Source organism: Numida meleagris, chromosome 1 (assembly GCF_002078875.1).
Source record: "Numida meleagris isolate 19003 breed g44 Domestic line chromosome 1, NumMel1.0, whole genome shotgun sequence".
Taxonomy (NCBI): domain Eukaryota; kingdom Metazoa; phylum Chordata; class Aves; order Galliformes; family Numididae; genus Numida; species Numida meleagris.
Window position 1 is genome coordinate 63,307,783 of NC_034409.1, and position 19,770 is coordinate 63,327,552.

The following is a 19,770-nucleotide window of genomic DNA, read 5'->3' on the forward strand; positions in this document are numbered from 1 at the left end:
GGGGCTGTGATCACAGCTTGCCCACAGGCGTGCTTCAGTCTGATCTGCCCACCTGGTGTGGGGTCAGCACGCACTCAGAGTGCTGATGTGTGAAGGCTGCAGGGAGCCTCATACAGCCGCTGTACCTCAGTACAAGAGGCAGAGGTCTTGGAGGGCCAGGATACACGGCTGTCAGACAGATCCAGTAAAGGGTTGCTTCACATAAGGGGCTGAGGTGAAACCCAGGCCATCAAATTCAATGAGAGGGTTGCCAAAAGAGAAATAGTAAGGGTTCACCTTGGTCCTCACTTTTCTGGCTCCAGCTAGTTTTATTTCCTGTACTGTGCTTGTCACTATGGTATCTGAATGCCTTTCAACAGCTGCTATGTGTGCTGACCACTTCCAAGAGTGATGTCATTTATTTATGGATGTTAATATGGGTTCAGAGACTTCATGTTAAGCATCAAAGCATTGTACCAAGTGGATTTTATCTCTCTAGGCATACAGGAGGCCCCTGCCTCTTGTACTCTAGGGGCTTTCAGTATCCTAATTGAACCATAATTTTTTCTTCTTTCTCAGGGCAGATTTTCTAATCACCTATAAAATTGCATGCATTTTTGCTGTGTCCTCTAAACACTTCCCACCATAATTCTGCATTATGGATTGAATTCTTTCCCACATGTTCCCTTCACTTTCCCACATGTTTCTGTTCAACATGTGTTGGCACAATCACAGAGTCCAACTACTTCTCAGCGTAAGTTCTTTCAACTTTTTCTTAATACTCTGTGTTCAAGAGAGGACAAGAACAGACATAAATTTCAGACACCAGACATGCATTTTAGTTGAAAAAGGAATTCATCTCCTGGGGCAATTAAAAAGGCAGCATCCATTTGCCTGGCCCCTTCCTTGCTCTGTGACCCCAGGCAGGTGTGAGCATTGTTCTCCCTCTGGTCAGCAGCGCAAGAAGCTGCTGTAGAGAACTGGATAATTGTGGCAATAAGTTCCCTTCCTTGCCACAGCCCCATTCTACTCTAGCCTCTGCTACAGCCTCTCTCCTTACATTTGGGCATATTTACCTACCTATCTAGTTCAAAAGGCTGGTCTTACTGCCTTGTACCTTTACCTGTATGTTTACCTTCAGTAATGTTTTATGGTTGATTCCTACAAAAAGCCGTGGACATCTATGGAAAGTACTATAAACACGATACCGTGTCAACGCTGTACCTTAGGCATCTTGTACCTTGCAGAACTTGGTCTTTGTGTTTATCAGAGTAGGGAGTCTCTGCTCCTACAATGTTCCGTTTTCTTTTGCTTATCTTGCCATAGACCTCTTGCTTGGTATTGACCCCTGACTACTTACCACCTCGATCCATGACACTTGGTCTCATTCGGCTAGCAATGATACCTCATCTGATATAATATGTTCAGAACTCTGTGACACACTGCGTGGGTTATCAGTGATGGACCATGGACTATGGACTTACCTATGGTGGGGCTGTTGATGCCAGCGTATTTTTGGACTGCTAATGCTTTGTCGCCTCTGGAGAAAACAGCCTCTTACACCAACTCTATGGAGACAGATCAAAAGGGAGTCAGAAGCCCTCAGGTGATACTCAGCAACAGGAGCTGTGTCTTGCTGCTCCTAGTGTAAGTGGTGAAATAGGTGGAACAGATAAGGTCAGGACAGTGTAATCGTTTGGGGATCCATCATCTAGATACTGTTTGCAAGGCTACAGCACTGCCAATAAGAACTGCCCAGAAATCTACAGACTGTAAATGGTATGTCCATTTGGAAGACATCAATGAAATAATGCCTATTACAGAAGGTAGAGTATCTAAATTGCAGAAAGATATAGATAGATTGCACTTTGCTATTTCAAACTCTGTCAAGCAATCCGTTTCCGATTCTGGAGGCACCTACTCTGAGGTAAAACAATGACCTAATGGGGATATGGTTCACTGATGTAACATCTTACAGGCAAAATAATGAGTGGAATTATTAAACTGTTGCATTGGAAGTGGCTACAGGAGACCCAAATTATAACTTAAAATCTGTCAGTCATATTATGACTAAGCATTTTCTCTTTGTACTTCACAGGAATACCAATGCTAAGAACCCGTACCTGGGTTGATGGTTTATCTACACTGAGCTAGAGCATTCTCAAGGACTATTAATATTTATGGTTGGAGTTATTGTGTTATCAGTATTGATAAAAATTTAGAAACCAAAATTTTAGCCCAGTGACTGGTATTATATGCAAAGAAATGACTGGTGCATTCAGTAGAATGGGACTGTTGGATTCCTGTATGACTCCATACAGATCAATATACAATATGCAAACTTCAATATTTACCACTCAGACCCAAATGCCGTAATTTGAATTGTTCTAATGCTTATAATTATAAAAGCCGAAAGGTTGAAATCTAGAGATTGAGAGATTGAGATTGGAGAATTGAATTTGGTTTGAACAAGAACATGATTTAACTAGCATGCTTATCTTGCACTGGTCTTGAGCCAAGGCAGGAGTTGAGTAACTTGCTTATCTGGCCAAAGCACTTGACAGATGTGGAGGTGTGCAGTTTAATGCTCAGATAAGGCCCAGCAGCTACAGTGACTGAGTGACACCTGGGATGAGGTGGAGGCCTCACAGCCTTATGTTGTTTCAGTAAAGGTAAGTGATTATACACATGATCCTTAGACAAAAATCTTTGACCAAGTCTGGGACTAAGGCTGGACTTAGCCCACCTAGACTGCTCTCTGAGAAGGAGTTTATTAAGCAAGACGGTCCTTTCTGAACCTTCCAGCTCAGCAGGAGAGCTTCCCTAACTAGCCATGCATCAGACTCATACCCTTAACGTGACAACTGTGTGTGCATTTTCCTCTTTAGATAAGTCTGGATACATTAAGATATGAGTACAGGAATAATTCTCACGGCACCTCCTGCTTGTTTAGCAGGAGATTAACTCTATGCATGTTGGGGGCTTTCCATGAGAAGGCAGTGCCAACTGGGAAGTGTCTGGGTCACCCAGTGGCTACCTGGATGCAGGGCATGCAGGGTCATTGCCTCTAGAGAGAAGCAAGGTGTGGCCTGCAGTTGGTAGGCCTTTAAGGGGTTGGAGTGAAATTTCTGGGGGTGACGGTGGAGCAGGCAGAGGTTTTGGCAGCTCAGGAGCCCACAGCATGGGTCTGGCTGGGAAGATTTGCTGGAAGGATGTGGTTACATGTCTAGGCTTTTCTGCTTAGGCTTTTCTGTTCTGTTTAACTTGATTGCTTTATTTGTACGGACAAAGACAACTGTCATCACCTGCAGCATTATAAAACCTACTTTTATGAGAATTGAAAAGCCTTCAACTTATTTTTTTTTTTGGCTGCACTCGATATGGTTGAAGAATGAAACCCAATTACTTCAATCCTTTAGCTGAGTCATTGTGTTTGTGCTTCCTGGAAAACCTGGCAGCTCTCCTGGAACAAACTGCCATGTCATTTTGTGATTTGGAGTGTGAGAATGCAGGAGGTGAATCACTTGTAACCTTGTGAAGTGGGGCCATGGCTTTCAAGGCATTGTTGTCTCCTCCCTGGATGCTCACTTGCATTTGATTTTGAGCTGCCCCTCCTGTAGAGTGACATTCAGGGTTGGCCTTTGACAAAATACTGGATGGAGTGAGCTAGCTTTCTTGTTTGCAATGGATCTGTTGCAACAATAATGAAATGGCAAATATGAAATAATAGTAAGAAGGTAATCATCGCCATTAATATTTTAACCAAACTTGTTATTTTCTGGGAGTCTAAAAGCCTTGTGGGTACCTTTGCAGAACTCAGCATGGTGGCACAGCCACAGAGTCACAGGATGATTGAGGTTGGAAGGGATCTTTGGAGGCCACCTGGTCCAAACCCTGCTCAAGCAGGGGCACAGAGAGCAGAGTACCCAGGCCCATGTCCGTGCAACTTTTGAAGATCTCCAAAGAGGAAGACTCCAAACTCTCTCTGGGCAACCTGTGCTGGTGCTCCACCACCTGCACAGCACAGAAGTGCTTCCTGATGTTGTCAACGGTTTATGGGCGTTTGGCCCAGTTCTGTGACAAATGGGGCGGGGGACCCACGGACCCACGCCCCAGGAAAGGGAAAAGGGAAAAAAGGGTAGGGAGATGGGTCTGAGAGCAAAAACAGCAGCAACAATCTGAGGAGAAATAAACTAATTTACTAAATAAGATATCGGAATGCAAAACAACACACTATAATACAATATAATTACAATTTAAGCTAATAAAATCCAATACAATGAGAGAGAGTATCCAAGATTAAAGTAGGCCTTACTCTAATGCCAACGATAAGACAGCTGGGGAGCGAGATGCTGCCAGGATGAGAGACAGGCGAAAAGAGCACAAGGTCTTGTGATCTGCGAGTTTTTATCTTTCCCTCTGACCGGAAACAGTAACAGTAACAGAGGAGCAAAGTCCCCTGGGGAATGTAGTAGTCCTTCTCTTCTGAGAACCAGGTACATACACTACATGATGTTATGATGTGGAATACCAATAACCGAAAATCATAAAACCATGACAGATGTTCAGACAGAGCCTCCTGTATTCCAATTTTTCCCCATGGCCTCTTGTCCTGTCACAGGTCACCAATGAAAATAGTCTGCCGCTGCCTTCTTTACACCTCCCCTTCAGGTATTTACAGACATTGATGAGATTCACCATGAGCTTCCTCTTCTCCAGGCTGATCCGTCTCTGCTGCCTCATCCTCCCCTCACCCAAGACGCGTTCTGGTCCCAAACACTCACCTCAAATCAATGTAGCTGAACCACAGCCCTGTTAAGCCCTGGCAGGCCTCCCAGGGCACCGGGACATGTTAATACTCAGTCTGCAGCGTGTGGGTGCAGGAGGGGACTTGCCTACAGGAATAGTAAGTATGACTGTGGTTTTCAAAGTGTGGCCGTCACCTCACTGGGTGTTTACCTGGTTTTTAGTTTGTTCTACTGCAGAACGGCTGCTGTGGTCACGCATATCTGCTGCTTAGCTGTCAGTTTGGCAAGATTGTGTTTTGTGCTTGTTTAAAGATGATGAATGCCCTTTGCCACACTGACAACAAGTAGTCTGTTGTAAATCTCCCCTCCTAGTGAAGAGGCAAAGAGAAGTGCCGAGGTTTTAGCCATAGCCGTGCTGGAGAAAGGTGTGGTCGTGAGTGGGTATGGACCTGTCGCCCCACATCACGTCAGGCTCCTCTGCCCATGACTGTTTTCCAGGCTGAGAACTTTGTGATGAGACTTTTCAGGACACTGTTTCTTCAGAAAGAAACAGTTACTGGGAGATCTGCCAGCTTTCCTGGCTTCCTAGCAGAAAAAAGAGGCTTTTTGGTAATCGTCTTTCCTGTTGGTTTGGTAGGTTCTGGGAGACCTGATTCTGGGTTTTGGTCCCATTGCACGGGCTCCCAGGCCAAGGCAGTCTGTGTTTCCATGCTCCCCAGCTCAGTGGGTTTCTTTGTGCCTGCTGGCAGAAAAAAATAGCATAACTGTATCATGCCACTGTGGATCTTGAAGCCTCTTGGCTGGTTCACGCTCCGTTTTGCTTTTGGATGATACCTGTTTTTCAGCTATTCTGCCTTTTCAACTATCTTTTCTTACTAACCCTGCAACATGGGTGGCACGAACAAAATTTCTTCCTACCCTTTGGGATCTGCAGCAAAGTCTTTTCAAGCACATGAAAGGCCATGTGCTAATCAGGTTTAGAGATCTGTGGAAGTTGTCAAGGCTGTCAGTGTTTCTTAACATTTATTTGCCTGAACAATCTTTTGACTATTTGTTGGTGCCAATTTAATGCAAACGTATGTTATGGCCATGCTAAGAAAAAGTACTACATAGTAGGAGTCTGCTGCAGATAGCCTTTTGTTTCACTTCAGTTGAAGGGATTCAATTTATCAACGACAAGGCAGCTCCATGGCAGTAGGAGATGAAGCATGGGTAGTAGTGGTGATTACTTGGAATCACTTCACAAATGCCTTCCTGATCTGAATGCCAACACTCATGGAGAGCTGCCTGCAGCAAGCACATGCCAAGATAGCCTGGGAAGAGGAGGAGGCTGGGCCATTGGTTTCACATCTACAGGGTGAACAAAGTGTAGGGACGCCTCTTGGGAGCATGTTCATACATTAGGCCACAGATGAAGCTTTGCTTGAGAGAGAGATGGCCATAAGGAACTACCTGGGTCCCAGGCCTTCAGAACAGAAATGATCCAGCATGTGGATTTCCCTGCAACAAACTTGCTTTCATTGAAAAATGTGAGTGGGTGAACTTTTCATTGCTGTTAAGCCCTTTTCATCCCCATAGGACACCCACAGACTGTGGGACAAAGTTCAATTTGCTGCTGTCCTGAACTAATATATTTTATCATACTTCTTTGTGCACTTTTGTATCTTAAGATAAGTCTGTTACCACAGATATATAATTCTCTACTTTCTGCTTGTTTAATATTTGGACAGGTGTGTCCTGCCTTAGAGTAGCCTTATAGAATACCCCAAGTTGGAAATGACCCACAAAGACCAAGGAGTCCAACTTCTGGCTCCACAATGTACCACATAAAATCCAAGCCCTATGTCTGAGAGCACTGTCCAGATGCTTCTTGAACTCTGGCATCCTGGGGCCATGCCCGCTGCCCTGGGCAGACTGTTCCATGCTCACTGCCCTCTGGTGCAGAACCTGTCCCTAACCCCCAGCTGCCGCTCCCCTGACACAGGTCCGTGCTGTTCCCTCGGGCCCTGTCGCTGTCACCAGAGAGCAGAGCTCAGCACTGCCCCTCCGCTCTCCTTGTGAGGGCCCTCCAGACCCTTCACCATCTTCATAGCCCTCCTTTGGATGCTCTTCCTAATTTAGCATAATCTGCAAATTTAGTATCTTCAAGTTTGTCATGGAGTTATCTCTAGATCTATCTGTGTCCATGACAGAGGGTCAGTAGGCCCACAGGCCCACTGGCCCGGAAAAGAAGGGAAGGAAAAAAAAAAATGGGTGTCAGTGGTTTACAGGCCGGTCCGGACTGGTCCCGTGACTAATGAGGCAGGAGACCCATGGACCCACGCCCTGGGAAAAAAGGGAAAAGGGGAAGGGTAGGGAAATAGTAGACGAGTCTAAAACAAAACAGCAACAACAATCTGAGGAGGAACGTTAATTTACTAAATATGATATTGGAATGCAAAGTAACACAATACAACACAATACGATTGGAATTGGGGCCAACAAATCAAACAAAATGAGAGAGAGAGTGTCCAAAACCAAGGCCTTACTCTATAAACTGCAGGGGGACCATGTGCTTCTCCACAGTAAACAAAGAGAGAGACTCCAGGTCTGCCAGCCAGCTTCATCTCCCCTTCTCAGCGCAAAGTCCTCTGGGGAAATGCAGCTCCTCCCCTCCCCCTCCGAGAACCAAGCACCCAGAAACATCAGTCCACGGAACCAGGACATTAACTCTATAACTCCCAGTGCTTTACATGATGTTATGATGTGGAATACTGACAACAAAAAATCACAAAACCGCGACAAAGTTTTATGTCCAATTCAGTGATGGAAACATTAAAGAGAACTGACCCTAAAATGAAGCCCCATTGAACCTCACTAGTGACTGGCCAACAACCATTTACCAAAACATTTTGAAACTTACTCATCAGCCAATTGCTTACCCATTGTATTATGGTTTTGTCTAGCTGTATGCTGGACATTTCATCCAGTAGGATACTGTGAGAAACACTATCCAAAGCTTTCCAGAAATCCTCTTCCTTAATACTAACTCAAGCCTGGGGAGGAGCAGCCATGGACTTGAAGAAAATCTATTTCCTGCTACACCCCTGCCATGCCTCTGGCATAGGAGTTCTAATAAATAATGAGCTCTTTCCTGAGCTTACTGGGGGCTTGCTGCAAACAGCTGTACAACCAGGTGACTGGAGAGTATCTTGAAAACAATAACTGGTGAACAGAGTTTTCTACCTTCTTATCATGCAAAATAGCATCTGCTCTTTCTAGTATGTGTTCAGAGAGAGCTATAGAAGGTCAGCTCTTGACTATGGTGGAGATAGGAATTTATTTTATTGAGTAGTTTAGGGCATCTCTCATTTTGCTGTAACAAAAGTCTGAGTTGAGAGGTGGCAGGTGGAGCTGGTTTGCCCCTGATGTTGGTTTGGTGCCTGCCCAGCTGCAGTGGGCTAAAATGGGCCACACCTCAGCACACTGCACTATAGCATATCTTTGATGGGGACACTGCAAGAAAATGGGCTTGGAGGGAAAAAAGGGGTCTGGCTTGCAGCTAACAAGGCCTTGGGTGTGGTGGAAAGTATTTCCTAGGGATGAAGGGGCAGTCTAATGTAGCTCAGAAAGCTACTGAGCTTGCAGGGAGTAATAGTTCATAAAATCTTTATGCTTCTGTTTTAACTAATGGTCTTATCTCTGTAGAAAAAAAAAAGATAAATACTGTTGTAAACTCTCTAATAAAACCTCTTTATTTTATGGGCATCTAAAAGCCTTCCAGGCTTTTCTTCAGTGGATGAAGATCAAGGCACTTTCACCCCAGTGCTGTAGATGAGTCACAGCTTGGCAGTCCTGCCAGGGCACTTAGCTACACGCTTCTTTGAGCCGGAATGTATGAGTGCAGGAAGGGACTCACCCACAGGAGCAGAATGTGTGGCAATGGCTTCCAAAGCATGGCTGTAACCTCGCTGGGTGCTCACCTGCCACTGGTTTCTAGGTGGGCTTCCTGTAGGACAATGGTGGCAGTCAGCAAAATTTTATTTCTTATTTTATTTTATTCTTTTGTTCTTTTAATATATAATCATTAGTTCAATATTATACATGCTGACACTCCCAGTCTTTGGTGTATTTTAGAATTGCTCTATTTTTTTCAGCCTTCCTTTAAAAATGAAGGTAAGCAACCCTCAACATATTCTATCAGGAAATGTCTGCTCTTATGGAGACAGAACTACTACCAGTCTTTGTTGCACCATGTTGTGCTTATGGATCTAGCAATGTCAATATGAAGCAGCTCGTCAGCAGTGATGAAAGTTGGGTATGTGAGCCATGTGTATCTAAAAAGTTTTGAGTAGTTTTGGCTTCTTGAGTAAGGCGGACAATACACAAATTTAGCAGTATGTAATGGATTTTTCTGTGCTTAACAACATCTCTACTTGAAGAAGCTGCCTCTGGGGTACCTATGAGATACCAGTTTTACCAACACCAAAATGGAAATTTTCACCAAACCTTGAAGACCAGGGTAAGAAATTCTTTAGACATAAATGACCAGAGCTCCAATGAATTCAAAGCCAAGAATATGTCATATTTCTCCAGAAATGTGTACTTTAACCATGGAAAAGAAGAGCCTTGTGTTAAATTCTATGAACGCTTTCTTCAATTCAACAGTTGTGCAGTTCGTTTGCTGTTGTGATTTCCTTACTGTTAGGGCACTTCATCACTTATAAAATTTGGAGGTATTCTATAGATGTTTACTTTGGGAAAAAAAGCCGAGAGAGCACCTTAGGTCCAGGTAAGTGCCTTGACAGCTCTGATTGCCAGGGCTAAGCCATACAAAGAGATTGGTAGTGCCTGGTCATGGAAGAGTTTTGGGAAGCTTCCATGTGGGAGGAAATGCACTTGCATGGCAGTGATCCAGATCTCTGCACTCTGTAGCATCGACAGTCTCCCTCATGGTAAATATGTTTGATTTTCTGTAGGCTTTCACATGCAGCCTGCATGCCCCCAGTTCTTTCTCAGATCTTTGCAAAAGATAATTCAGTTCTATTTACTTGCGGTACATTTGCAGTTCTTTTCAGTACTAAATTATGAAATTATTCCTCTTAATACTGCCAGGAAAGTTAATAATATCCAAGATCTCAGATTAAAAATTAAATATGGGTATAACATTATTTTCCTCTGATAAATATCCATGTGAACATACTACTGCAGGATTTTCTAGAAAGAAACTGAGAAAGATATGTAGGCATCATTCTTATTTTATTACAAAGTAAAAGTTACAAGTGCTTTAGGCAGATTTATGTGTGCAAATAGACATTATTTCTCATCAATATGGCACCATTGTAGCTATTTTGAACCCTCTGGTAGCTGGAGATGCAGCTGTCCAACAAGCAGCACAGGTAATAGCTGACCTACGGGACGCAGAATGCCTAAGATCCAGGCAAAATCTGCGCCCTAAGAAACTAGAGAGGCACGACCTCGTAGACTAGTTTGAAGGGCTCCACAATCATGGCTGGTGAGAGTATCTCGCTGGCCAGTGTGCTCCCAAAAGAGAGAGAGACAACCAAATCATGGATTATTAAATTTATGGCAGCAGCTTAATGTTTTAAGCCCATCACAACGAGAAAGGAAGGTGTAAGAAGAACAGAGCAAGTCCTCACCAAGCCGTGGAATTTAAATGATGTCTTGGATTGTGCAATGTGAAGGCATCCGCCCCAGGTGGCCTAGCTGGCTGCTGCCAAGGCTTCTTTGGAGCAAGATCTGTGTCTAGATACATTAATGACATGAAATAAGGGCCAAGGTCCTCCTACGGTTTGGGCCAACTTGGGGGAACCAGAGGCCATACAGTGAAGTAACAATCTGTGGTCCCAAAAGAATATACAACAGGTCATGGCTCTACTAGATAATGGAGCCAAAACATCTCTAATTTATGACAATCCATCACGATTTCCAGGGACGTGTACTGTTATAGGAGGGATTGGAGGGAAAATGATTCCAGTAACCTAAACTCGGTTGAAGTTAGGTGTTGGGTGCCTAGGCCCCAACCCCTTCTCCCCCCCCCCCCCCCCCCCCAAGAAGTATAATGTTTCTATAGCCCCAGTTCAGGAATATATATTGTGTATAGACACACTATGGGGACTGACTCTTCTAACTGATATTGGAGAGTTCAGGTTATGAATTAGAAGTATTAGTGTCTGTGTGGTGTAATCGATTTTGGCAAAACTAATTGGGGCATGGAGCAGAAGAGAGCTACTGCATGACTGAGAAGCAGTTATTGGCTAACTGTTTTGCATTGCAGGTGGTAGAACCACCAGCACAAACAGAAGAGGTACAACAATTCTGCCAGTTCAGGAGTGGGAGAAATAAGTGGCTCGTATTCCTAAGCCAGAGGCGACCCAAACCCAAACAGCAGCACGCTAAGTCACCTATCCCGGACAACGCAGCCATTTGTCCTCTTCACCACTGAAGGAACAATTGCAGAAAATACTTGACCCAGTGACATACCACTGGCGATGCACCCCAGGAGGTTTCCGTCACTCCACCACAGAAGAGTCCCACACATAAGGGAAAATATCCAATTTCAGAGGATGGCTGGTACACAGATAGGTCCAGCAGAGGAAATGCAAGTAAATGGCATGCGGTTGCATACCATCCCTCAACTGAGACGATCTGGTTTGAAGAAGGGGATGGACAAAATGGCCTCATTAATCCCCTGCGGCAGGGGAGTTGGAAGTTGACGATTCTTGAGGTCCATTCCAAACCATGCCATTCTATGATACAACAAGGAAAATGCAGTACAGTTATGTAAACAAAGAGACATTGCAAATTTAATGGAAAGAGCCAGGTGGTGTACTCTATTTCAAGGAGAGCCAGGCGGCGTACTCTATTCCCAAGAGAGCCAGGAAGTACGGTGTATTCCAAAGCGAGTCAGTCGGTGTGGCATATTCCAAAGAGAGCCAGGCTGCATGGTATATGCCAAAGAGAACCAGCCTGCATGCTACGCTCCAATGACAGCCAGCTGGCATGGTATGTTCCAAAGATAGTCAGGCGGCATGCTGTGTTCCAAATGGAGCCACGCAGCGTGGTATATTCCAGAAAGAGCCTGGCAGCAAGGTGTACTCCAAAAGGAGACACGCAGCTTGGTATATTCCATAGACGAGGCAGGTGGTATAGTATATTCCGTAAACGAGGCAGGCAACGTAGCGTATTCCATAGCAGAAGCAGCTGGCATAGTACTTTACGTAAAACCATCAGGCTGTGTAGTGTCTTCCATAGCAGAGGCAGGTGGCACAGAATATTCCATAGAAGAGGCAGGTGCCGTAGCATATTCCATAACAGAGGCAGGTTGCACAGTATAGTCCAGAAGGAGCCAGGCAGCACAGTATATTGCAAGAAGAGGCAGGCGGCGAAGTATAGTCCAAGAAGAGGCAGGCGGCACAGTGTAGTCCAAGAAGAGGCAAATGGCATCATATGTTCCGAGAAGGTGCTGGTAGTGTAGCATATTCCAAGAAGAGGCAGGAGGCGTAATATACTCCAAAGAGGCAGATGCCGTCGTGTGTTCCAAAGAAGACGCAGGCAGTGTAGTACACGCAAAAGAAGAGGCAGGCAGCGTAGAGTATCCCAAAGAAGATACAAGTGGCGTAGTATATGTCACAGAAGCTGCAGGAGGTGTAGTATATTCCACAGAAGCTGCAGGCGGCATAGTATATTCCAAAGAAGCTGCAGGCAGCGTAGTATATTCCAAAGAAGATACAGGTAGCGCAGTAGATTCCAAGTAGAGGCAGGTGTTGTAGCAGATTCCAAGAAGAGGCAGGCAGAGTAGTAGATTCCAAAAAAGAGGCAGGCAGCGTGGAATATTCCAAAAAAGAGGCAGGCAGCGTAGTAGATTCCAAAGAAGAGGCAGGCAGCACAGTAGATTCCAAAGAAGAGGCAGGCAGCACGGTAGATTCCAAGAGCCAGTCTGCGTAGTAGTTTCCAAGAAGAGCCAAGCGGTGTAGTAGATGCCAGGAAAAGGCAGGCAGCATAGTAGATTACAAGACGAGGCAAGCAGCGTAGCAGATGTCCAAAAGAGCTAGGCGGCGTAGTAGATGCCCGGAAGAGCCGGGCGGCAGGCAGCAGCCCTGTCACAATAGCAAGTGTTGTTTGAGCATCTACCGTGTCACTGCTGTGTCCCTACCTTCACATAATAGGCAGTACAGTAACAGAGCAGTGCTCAGGGCAGCCGCCCATCCGAGAACCAAACCCTATGCATGCCCGTTTCTAGTGTTTGTTTCCATTAACACACAGAAATAAAGCGAGAAGCAGAGGCCATGAAGGTCCTTTTGAGGCCCAAATGCTGGACGTATTACTTATCCACTGGGGAAAATCATACTCTGATACAGCTCTTAGAGGGGAGGGAGCTGGGGGGAAGTGCATTGGTTAGACCTACGTAAAGGGGCAAGAAAGAGACCCTGAGTCCACCTGGAGTTACCACTGAAGAAAACTTTGGACAAATATTTGGCACTTCCTTCAAAATCCTCATCCCAGTGAAGGGATGATGCTAAGTTTTGTACTTGCTCTTCAACCGTTCCCTACACTTCTGCAATACATGATGGTGCCTTGCAATTTAAGGTTTTACTGGAGGGGTTATTTTCTATTTTAAGAAACGACCTGACTTTACAAAGGTGTGTACCACCTCGGCCTCTAACAACCGGGCCCGAGAAGAACCTTGTTTTTGCATTGCGACCACTTTCCTGCATACACAGGCAGGCAGAGGAGCAGAGGCTGGGCCCCAGTGGCTCTATGCTGCTCAGCACCACACCGCCCTTTTCTCTGTCGCCTTGGGTGGGATGAGGGAGAGAACTGGAAATGAGGTAGAACCCACGGGCTGAGATACGAGCTATTTACCACAGAGGCAGAGGAGAATGGTGACAAAACCACAACTACTCACCAGTCACTAAGTGATGTACAGCCATAGATACTGCTGATCAAGGCCAGAACCAACACAGAGACTAAACTGCAGTGCCAGCTGCAAACCAGCAGCTCAAACTGCCATACGACAGTGCTAACTGGTTGCCAGCCGTGCCAACTGCTATCCAGCAGCTCAAACTGCTATCCAGCAGCGCCAACTGCTAACCAGCAGCTCACACTTGCAGACCAGCAGCACAAACTGCCATACGGCAGCTCCAACTGCTATCCAGCAGCTCCAACTGCTAACCAGCAGCACCAACTGCAAACCAGCTGTGTCAGCTGGTATCCAGCAGATCCAACTGCTTTCCAGCAGCTCCAACTGCTTTCCAGCAGCTCTCACTGCAAACCAGCAGTGCCAACTGCTAATCAGCAGTGCCAACTGCTATCCAGCAGCTCACTCTGCAGGCCAGCAGCCCCAACTGCTCACCAACTGCCCTCCGCCCACAGCATTAAGGCATCAGTGTGAGGTCACAGGGTACGAAACAGCTCCACCCAATGGCGGCCCTGGCCTGGCCTGGCCCACTGCTACCCTTCATGGCAGCGGCTCCAGCCCACCCAGTTGTGGAGTGTTAGCCCCTCTTCAGCTGAATCCGGGACTCTCCGTGCCCCTCAGCCAGTCTCAGGGGCTTTGTCCAGCGCAGCTCGCCTCAGCAGTGCCCCCCAGGTGCGGGCTGAAGGCAGGGTTGGGATGGCAGTATTAGAAACATTCCGTTAGTACCCATCTGCTGCTGTTTTGTCTTCATCTATGGAACCGTGCCTCTGCTGGGTGTTCTGCAGCAATTCAGCCTGTTTGTGAGGCCAACAGGCATGCCTGAGCTATGTGGGGGGCAAGGAATGCAGCACCTCTCGGCCTGAGGAGCGCTGTCCCTCACCTCTGCTCTGCAGAGCGTATGCTCCGTGCCCGTGGTCAGCAGTGTGGCTACTCTCAACCTTTCTCCACGTTTATGAACATTCTGATCATTTTCCAGCACACAAGGACACTCAGAGGAGCAGAGGTTGGGCGCCAGTGGGCTCTTTGGTGTGCTGTAACCTGGCAGCCACTCAGGACCACAATGTCCTTTGATCAGACTACTGAAGTGGGATGAGGGAGGGAACTGGATATGAAACTGACCAGGTGGGAAGAAATAAATAATATGTTTGAAGACAGAAGACAAAAAAGGCAATGAGAGCACAATGACAACGCGACGTAGAGCCACAATGCAATTGCTAAACACTTTCCAGCAACACACAGCAATAAACTGTGCGCTTTTCTTCACAACTTAATCCAGCCTTACCTACCCTAACTTACCCCCACCCAGAACAGTGATGAGTCATATGCTTTTATTTAATTAATTAGTTATTAATTGTAAAAAGAGGCAAGTGCATCTTTGCAAGCTGTGTCACTGTGGGATAGAGACACAGCAGCCGTGTTCTAGTGGCAACAGGTAGCAGCTGCCATGTCACTGCCATGTCATGGTGGGAGGAGGTGCGGTGGCGACAGCCACTGCATTTTAGACATAGAGTATGTTTCACTTGCTCAAGTCAGTGGAGAATTGAGAGAAATTGTTCAAATACAGTGCAGCGATTGCCTCCAGGTTCACATGGAGAACTCCATTGGTGCTTCTTAATGTTTTCTCTACTGTTGTCCTGAAATTTTTGATACCCACACACTCTGATCAGCAATTTGCAGCCAGGATGCTTGAGGAGTGACTCTGGAGAACATTTTCTGGGTCTGTTTTATTCAAGAGGAATCCAGCTTGTATCCTCAACATTGCTTCACATAATGAACCTGACGGCAGCGGCTTGGACAGGGACAACCTCATTGCATGGGGACACCCTTCAGCCACAGAGTGCTGCAGACACATGCAGGAGGTCTCCCAGTACTTCTCCAAAGGGAATTTGCCAATAGCTGGGGGAACTGCACATAGTCCTCTCTCCTGCACTCCTGTCTCTTGTCACAACCCTGCAGATGGAGGCCAATGCTCTTGCCACAGGCTTCGTTTGGTTTCAGTTTTCAAGACTTTTTTCCTTTCAGCCATTAAGGCCAAAACTTTTCTCAGCAGAGCAAACAATGTGAAACTAAATCAAAACACCTCTGAGACTGTAACAGAACCATATTATAGGGCTGCAGGCACATAGGCAGGGCCCGCAGATCTGTCCCTGGAGTTGGGCAACTTGGGGCAGAACTCAAGGCAAAGAGGTCCTCGACACTTTAAGTCTGTCTGGCTTTCTGTAAGCTTTCACATGTAGCCTGCATACCCTCAGTCTCGCTCAGGTCTTTACAAAAGACAATTCAGTTCTATTTACTTGTTGTTCATTTGCAGTTTTTTCAGTACGAGAAAATGGAATTATTCCTCTTAATACTGCCAGGGAAGTTAATAATATCCAAAATCTCAGATTAAAATTCAAATATGGGTATCACCATTATTTTCCTCTAATAAATATTCATATGTAGTGCATACTACTGCAGAATTTTTCCAGAAAAGAGTAGAGAAAGATATGTAGGCATCATTTTTACTTTATTACAAATAAAAAAAATTACAAGTGCTTCAATGTGTACATTGACATTATTACTGGTAGTGGTAGAATGATTATTTTCAAATTTGTGATGGAATGATGATTTTGAAACATGTCACTACTTTACTTTGCGTTTTTTTTTTCTTTTTCCTTTTCAGTTTTTCTTTCCTTGCTTGAAAACTATTAACATCAGGTTTGTAAGTGGCATGAAAAACTGAGGTCCAGAGCAATATGCTTAACTGCAGTCTTGTGTTTGTCCTGACCCAAGAAGGCTTCCCTAAGTACTCTTCAACTTGTTCACAAATGCTTTCTAATATTGGAGAGCTACAGAAATCAGTATTGTTAACTTTGCATTTATTTTCCCCTGCAAACGGGAGTAATTAGATTTGACAACCAAAACAATGGACTTCGCACTACATTTTGCCTACAGGCTGACACTTGGTCTTTTTGGCTTTCTTGAGGGTCTACTTTGTGTCTACTTTATACATTGTCTATTGTGAGGATGTATAAATATTTCTCAGATGATTTAAATAGTCCCATATAATCAATTTGCCATGTAGATCATAAACCTTTTCCTTTTTGGCATTTCGTTGTTTTGTTTCTCTAAATTCTATGTTAGCCAATAGGCAGTCAGGCTGCTGCCACTGCTTCCCATCTCCCCCCTACTTTTTTTCCTCCAGTGAAGTTCCTTCACATCTTTAGGGATCAAAACCTTAAAAGTTTAGTGTGCGCAGCATAAACAGTGTGGGTGAGTGAGATAATTTGTTGTTTTCCAAATTCCACCCCGTGTTGCAGCAGAAATTAGATATTATGGCACATGAGTAATTTCTGCATTAAGAGTGTAAGGGCTGTGCAAAAGCCCAGATTACAGCCTCCCTGTTTCTAGGGGATTGGGATTGATGTTTGAACTGAAAGACCAGACACTTAGGTCATCTGTTTAAAACAGTGATGCCAGAAATATCTCTCATGACAATTTATAATTGCAGAGTGAGTGGTTGACATACGTTTCTTTCCTGGGAGCCAAAAACTAGCTTTGGCAATTTGGCAATGTTTTGTTTCGTTTCCATTGGTAATCTTAACTCTTTGCTGTCTGAGTTTCTTGCTTAGCTTCTCAGAACCTAGGTGTGTTAACATTAAACTTTGTGCTTCTGTATTTATTAAAAACAAATAATTAGCCAACCAGGGTGTATTTCCACAAAAATGGGGGTAACTCTTCTAGTGCTTGGCTTTTCTCTAAAATTCTGCTCTAAGTGAGGTAGAGATGTTCAGAAGGTGAACAGTTTTCACCATAGATTAGACTGGCTGTTCTTCACAATCTTTGTGCTTCAGAATGACCAAGTCACTTTTGCTCAAGCTCTCCAGAGAAACTAAGTCAGAGGCAATGAGAAACTATGCAAAAATTCAGTACAAGAATTCTGGCAGAACTATAAGTCATGGCAAAATGTAAATTATAATTTGATACGTCAAACAATCATGGAATCATAGAATGGCCTGGGTTGAACAGGACCTCAAAGACCATTGAGTTTCAGCCTCCCTGCTGAGTGCAGGGTCGCCAGATCAGGCTGCCCAGAGCCGCGTCCAGCCTTGCCTCGAATACCTCCAGGGATGGGGCATCCACAACCTCCTCGGGCAGCCAATAGAGAATTTGCAGTTCTTCCACCTACACTAAACGCAGAATATGCAAATGTGTGTGTGCTGTTTGTAAAGTAGACAGCAAAAAATTTAATGTATGTGGGCAGTAAACATAGTAGGTCAATGCAAAAGACAACATGCACATATTTTTAATTTTTTTCTTTCTATTTTGATGCAGGTCCTTCATAGGTGCTCCTCTGTGGGTGGAATACATGCTGCAGGAGCTGTATTGTTGCCATAACTTTAAAAATAAATAACTAAAAGCACAGTTGCTCTTAAAACTCACCATATTTTATCACAGATCTTTTCCTGACATTGTTTTCTTATTGACATCAATAGAAGTTTCAAAATCAACTGAAAGCAACTGTGTATTTTAAACACATATTGAAGTCATCAGCTGAGTAGTACGCAGTATTTTCCTCTAATACGCTTGGTACTAGGTCCAGCACATCTTAACATCACAAACTTTTGTCATCAGTAAATTACTTTGTTTATATTTGCTGCACTGTAACGTGTTAGCAGGGCAGATGTATCAGATAAAGGTGCACTTTGATATATAATTGGTTTAACCAAATCCATCAAACTTTCAACTTAAATACCCTATTTGTGTTGCTCTCTTGTCAGCTATAGTTAAGTTTTTTCTCTTTTAATGTTTTAAAGAATATCTCTCTTACAAGGAAAAATTTCAAACCCCACTGACTTAATTTCTTGTATCATTTTATATTGATGTTTGTGTTAGTGTATTATGTTGAATGATTTTTACATGACGAATATTCATTGCATTATTACATTGATACATTTGTTTGGTTTCCCATCTTGTCCTCTTTTTTACAGTAAGAAGATATTATTGTGTAGTGTTTAAAATCCTTTCCAAATTGACACTGAGAAAAAGTGTGCTTCACCTGAAATCATCTTAACTCTACGAGAAATTGTACCATTACTGGTATTTTTTTTCAGTCTTAAATCATCAAAAACATCTCATGCCAAGAAACACTGAGAATATAAAATAGTACCTGGTGAAGAAAGCCTCTCTAACAATACATAATTAAGTACAAGGTGATTACATTTAGATGAGGGTGAATATGCTGTAGGCTTTCGTTACAGAAAACACTTTTCTTCTAATATTTCCAAGCAGTGAATATAAGAACTGAAGAAAGCTTGTGGCCACTGCCACATTGCCCAGAAAAAGTAAGTGCCCTATGCTAAGTTAGCAGGATAATGCTGTCTACTCAGCTAAAGAATAAAGGAATCCTCAAAATCTTTTATATATATACACGGCTTGAATCTTGCTGGAGGGTACTCAAGAGGGTCTAACAGCCTCTCATCCAGAAATACAGTACCCATAAATGCGACATTCAAAAAAATACACAAAATCTATTATTGCTGGAATGGGAAATTATGCACACAGCTGTTGTATTTTATTATTTGATGAGTATATCTGTGTCACGGGATTGTCTAAGGATCTGCGTCCGTGAGAAGGGGGGACAGGCCCAAAAGAAAAAAAACGAGAAAGGAGGAAGGAAAGAAAAAAAAAAAATCGCCGGCGATAAGAGCCAGCCCCCGGGCGGTCCGGCGGCTAAAGCGGCAGAGAAGCCGCGGAGCCGCAACCTGGGAAGAGGGGGACCCGTAGACGGATCTAACACAAAAACAGCAGCACCGATCTGAGGAGGAACAACTAATTTTACTAAATATATCAAAATGAGGCTAGTAGAATTACGATAGAGGGTTTACAGGCTGAAAATCTTACACAGTAAAATGCAGGAGGACCACGTGCTTTCTCCGCCAGGCTGGGAAGAACCGACCCCGCGTCTCCCACGTGGCTTCACCACCCCCTCTCCCGCAAAGACCCCTGGGGAGTGCACCTCCTCCCCTCCCCCTCAGAGGGCCACACCAAAAAAGGCAGTTTACAGTAACCGGGGAATTAACTCTTTAACTGCCCGTACCTTACATGATGTAATGATGTGGAATACCGACAACAAAAAATCAC

At 44.5% G+C, this 19,770-nt stretch overlaps 1 long non-coding RNA gene across 1 annotated transcript; it reads right to left on the minus strand.

The window, feature by feature from the left end:
* LOC110395775 lies at positions 8,433 to 16,129 on the minus strand. The gene is made up of 3 exons (XR_002436624.1): positions 13,636 to 16,129; positions 11,211 to 12,826; positions 8,433 to 8,715 (listed from the first exon to the last, which is right to left on the minus strand). It is a non-coding gene; the product is annotated as an uncharacterized LOC110395775 (long non-coding RNA).